This window comes from Balaenoptera physalus (genome assembly GCF_965194825.1).
Source record: "Balaenoptera physalus genome assembly, chromosome: 6".
Classification (NCBI taxonomy): domain Eukaryota; kingdom Metazoa; phylum Chordata; class Mammalia; order Artiodactyla; family Balaenopteridae; genus Balaenoptera; species Balaenoptera physalus.
The window spans coordinates 864,699-870,210 of NC_138885.1; positions in this window are offsets into that span (position 1 = coordinate 864,699).

Sequence of the window (5,512 nt, forward strand, 5' to 3'; positions counted from 1 at the left end):
CTCCCTCCCATCCCCCCCATCCCACCCATCTAGGTCATCACAGAGCACCGAGCTGAGCTCCCTGTGCTATACAGCAGGTTCCCACTAGGTCTCTATTTTACATATGGTAGTGTATTTATGTCAAACCTAATCTCCCAATTCGTCCCACCCTCGCCTTCCCCCTGCCCCCACCCTGTGCCCACACATCTGTTCTCTACATCTGCACCTCTATTCCTGCCCTGGAAATAGGTTCATCTGTACCATTTTTCCAGATTCCACATACATGCATTAATATATGATATTTGTTTTTCTCTTTCCGACTTACTTCACTCTGTATGACAGACTCTAAGTAAGTCCATCCACGTCTCTACAAATGACCCAATTTCGTTCCTTTTTATGGCTGAGTAATATTCCATTGTATATATGTACCACGTCTTTTTTATCCATTCATCTGTCGATGGACACTTAGGTTGCTTCCATGTCCTGGCTATTGTAAATAGAGCTGCAGTGAACATTGTGGTACATGACTTTTTTTGAATTATGGTTTTCTCAGGGTATATGCCCAGTAGTGGGATTGCTGGGTCATATGGTAGCTCTATTTTTATTTAAGGAACCTCCATACTGTTCTCCACAATGGCTCTGTCAATTTACATTCCCACCAACAGTGTAAGAGGGTTACCTTTTCTCCACACCCTCTCCACCATTTATTCTTTGTAGATTTTTAGATGATGGCCATTCTGACCGGTGTGAGGTGATACCTCATTGTAGTTTTGATTTGCATTTCTCTAAAAAGTAGTGATGTTGAGCATCTTTTCATGTGCCTCTTGGCATTTGTATGTCCTCTTTGGAGAAATGTCTATTAAGTCTTCCACCCATTTTTTGATTGGGTTGTTCGTTTTTCGATATTGAGCTGTTTGTATATTTTGGAGATTAATCTTTTGTGTGTTGCTTCATTTGCAAATATTTTCTCCCATTCTGAGGGTTGTCTTTTCGTCTTGTTTACAGTTTCCTTTGCTGTGCAGAAGCTTTTAAGTTTCATTAGGTCCCATTTGTTTATTTTTGTTTTTATTTTCATTACTCTAGGAGGTGGATCAGAAAACATCTTGCTGTAATTTATGTCAAAGAGTGTTCTGCTTATGTTTTCTGCTAAGAGTTTTATAGTGTCCAGTCTTACATTTAGGTCTTTAATCCATTTTGAGTTTATTTTTGTGTATGGTGTTAGGGAGTGTTCTAATTTCATTCTTTTACATGTAGCTGTCCAGGTTTCCCAGCACCACTTATTGAAGAGGATGTCTTCTCTCCATTGTATATCCTTGCCTCCTTTGTCATAGATTAGGTGACCATAGGTACGTGGGTTTATCTTTGGGCTTTCTATCCTGTTCCATTGATCTATATTTCTGATTTTATGCCAATACCATACTGTCTTGATTACTGTAGCTTTGTAGTATAGTTTGAACTTGGGGAGCTTGATTCCTCCAGCTCCATTTTTCTTTCTCAAGATTGTTCTGGCAATTCAGGGTCTTTTGTGTTTCCATACAAAGCGTAAAATTTTTGGTTCTAATTCTGTGAAGAATGCCATTGGTAATTTGATAGGGATTGCACTGAATCTGTAGGCTTTCGGTAGTATAGTCATTCTTCCAATCCAAAAACATGACATATCTCTCCATCTGTTGGTGTCATCTTTGATTTCTTTCATCAGTGTCTTATAGTTTACTGCGTACAGGTCTTTTGCCTCCTTAGGTAGGTTTATTCCTAGGTATTTTATTCTTTTTGTTGCAGTGGTAAATGGGATTGTTTCCTTAATTTCTCTTTCTGATCTTTGTTGTTAGTGTATAGGAATGCAAGAGATTTCTGTGTATTAATTTTGTATCCTGCAGCTTTACCAAATTCATTGATTAGCTCTAGTAGTTGTCTGGTGGCATCTTTAGGATTTTCTATGTATAGTATCATGTCATCTGCAAACAGCAACAGTTTTACTTCTTTTTTTCCAATTTGTATTCCTTTTATTTCTTTTTCTTCTCTGATTGCCGTGGCTAGGACTTCCAAAACTATGCTGAATAGTAGTGGCGAGTGTGGACATCCTTGTCTTGTTCCTGATCTTAGAGGAAATGCTTTCAGTTTTTCACCATTGAGAATGATGTTTGCTATGGATTTGTCATATATGGCCTTTATTATGTTGAGATAGGTTCCCTCTATGCCCACTTTCTGGAGAGTTTTTATCATAAATAGTGTTGAATTTTGTCAAAAGCTTTTTCTGCATCTTTGGAGATGATCATGTGGTTTTTATTCTTCAATTTGTTAATATGGTGCATCACATTGATTGATTTGTGTATATTGTAGAATCCTTGCATCCCTGGGATAAATCCCACTTGATCATGATGTATGATCCTTTTAATGTGTTGTTGGATTGTGTTTGCTAGTATTTTGTTGAGGATTTTTGCATCTATGCTCAGCAGTGATATTGATCTATAATTTTCTTTCTTTGTAGTATCTTTGTCTGGTTTTGGTATCAGGGTGATGGTGGCCTCATAGAATGAGTTTGGGAGTGTTCCTTCCTCTGCAATTTTTTGGAAGAGTTTGAGAAGGATGGGTATTAGCTCTTCTCTAAATGTTTGATAGAATTCGTCTGTGAAGCCATCTGGTCCTGGACTTCTGTTTGTTGGAAGATTTTTAATCAGTTTCAATTTAATTACATGTGATTGGTATGTTTATATTTTCCATTTCTTCCTGGTTCAGTCTTGGAAGGTTGGACCTTTCCAAGAATTTGTCCATTTCTTCCAGGCTGTCCATTTTATTGGCATATGGTTCCTTGTAGTAGTCTCTTATGATCCTTTGTATTTCTGCGGTGTCAGTTGTGATTTCTCCTTTTTCATTTCTAATTTTATTGATTTGAGTCCTCTCCCTTTTTCTCTTGATGAGTCTGGCTAAAGATTTATCAATGTTGTTTATCTTCTCAAAGAACTAAGTTTTAGTTTTACTCATCTTTGCTATTGTTTTCTTCGTTTCTATTTCATTTATTTCTGCTCTGATCTTTACGATTTCTTTTCTTCTACTGAATTTGGGTTTTCTTTTTTCTTCTTTCTATAGTTGTTCTAGGTGTAAGGTTAGATTGTTTATTTGAGATTTTTCTTCTTTCTTGCGGTAGGATTGTATTGCTATATACTTCCCTGCTTAGCACTGCTTTTGCGGCATCCCATAGGTTTTGGGTCATTGTGTTTTCATTGTCATTTGTTTCTATGTATTTTTAAATCTCCTCTTTTACTTCTTCAGTGATCTCTTGGTTATTGCACACTGTTTAGCCTCCATGTGTTTGTGGGTTTTTCCTGTAATTAATTTCTAATCTCATAGCATTGTGGTCAGAAAAGATGCTTGATACGATTTCAATTTTCTTAAATTTTCCGAGGCTTGACTTGTGACCCAAGATGTGATCTATCTTGGAGAATGTTCCGTGTGCACTTGAGAAGAAAGTGTATTCTGCTGCTTTTGGGTGGAGTGTCTTATAAATATCAATTAATCTATCTGGTCTATTGTGTCATTTAAAGCTTGGGTTTCCTTATTTATTTCTGTCTGGATTACCTGTCCATTGGTTAAGTGGGGTGTTAAAGTCCCCCACTATTATTGTGTTACTGTTGATTCCCCCTTTTATGGCTGTTAGCATTTGTCTTATGTATTGAGGTGCTCCTATGTTGGGTGCATAAATATTTATAATGTAATCCATTTACATTAAAGGTAACTGTCAATATGTATATTCTTATTACCATTTTCTTAATTGTTTTGGGTTTGTTTTTGTGGGTATTTTTCTTCTCTTGTTTCCCACCTAGAGACGTTCCTTTAGCATTTGTTTGTAAAGCTGGCTTGGTGGTGTTGAATTCTCTTAGCTTTTGCTTGTCTATAAAGCTTTTGATTTCTCCATCAAATCTGAATGAGATCCTTGCTGGGTAGAGTAATCTTGGTTGTAGGTTTTTCCTTTTCATCACTTTAAATATACCCTGCCACTCCCTTCTGGCCTGCAGGGTTTCTGCTGAAAAATCAGCTGATAACCTTACAAGGATTCCCTTGTATATGTTAATTATTGCTTTTCCCCAGCTGCTTTTAATATTTTTTTCTTTGAATGTTAATTTTTGTTAGTTTGATAAATATGTGTCTTGGTGGGTTTCTCTGAGGGTCTATCCTGTATGGGACTCTCTGCACTTCCTGGACTTGGGTGGCTATTTCCTTTCCCATGTTAGGGAAGTTTTCAACTATAATCTCTTCAAATATTCTTTCAGACCCTTTCTCTTTCTCTTCTTCTTCTGGGACCCCTATAATTCGAATGTTGGTGCGTTTAATGTTGTCCCAGAGGTGTTGGAGACCGTCTTCAATTCTTTTCATTCTTTTTTCTCTATTCTGCTCCTCGGCAGTTATTTCCACCATTCTACCTTCCAGCTCACTTATTTGTTCTTCTGCCACAGGTATTGTGCTGTTGATTCCTTCTAGTGTATTTTTCATTTCAGTTATTGTGTTGTTCATCTCTGTTTGTTTGTTCTTTAGTTCTTCTAGGTCCTTGTTAAACATTTCTTATATTTTCTTGATCCGTGCCTCCATTCTATTTCCGAGATTTTGGAAAATCTCAGTCGCCTGAGAAAGTCATCACTGACCAGGAGGAGTCTTGTCCCTTTTCTTCAAAGCAAAAGCTCTCATGTAATATCTTCACTTTTATCCTGACAAATTCTACTAAGGCAGCCAAATTCAGGAAAAGCATCAGATCAGCCTCTTACTTAACCACTCAGCCCAGACAACTCCGTCTCCTACAACTGAGCAAACCCTGGTATCTCTCAGCTCAACATCGCTAATTATTAGAGAACTGCAAATCAAAACTACAGTGAGGTACCACCTCACACTGATCAGAAAGGCCATCATGAAAAAGTCTACAAATAACAAATGCTGGAGAGGGCGTGGAGAAAAGGGAACCCTCCTATACTGTTGGTGGGAATGTAAGTTGTTGCAGCCACTATGGAAAACAGTATGGAGCTTCCTCAGAAAACTCAAAATAGAGTTGCCATATGATCCAGCTATCCAATTCCTGGGCATATATCCACACAAAACTATAATTCAAAAAGATACATACACCCTATGTTCATAGCGGCACTATTCACAATAGCCAAGATACGGAAGCAACCTAAATGTCCATCGACAGATGGATGGATAAAGAAGATGTGGTACATACGTACAATGGAATATTACATAGCAATAAAAGAGAAGGAAATAATTCCATTTGCAGCAACATGGATGGACCTAGAGATTATCAAAATAAGTGAAGTAAGTCAGAAAGAGACAAATACCATATAATATCACTCATATGTGGAATTTAAAATATGACACAAATGAACTTATCTACATAACACTCACAGACGTAGAGAACAGACTTGTGGTTGCCAAGGTGGGGCTGGGGGAGGAGTGGACTGGGAGTTCGGGACTAGCAGATGCAAACTATTATACACAGGATGGATAAACAACAAGGTCCTACTGTAGAGCATAGATAAACCAAAATGGA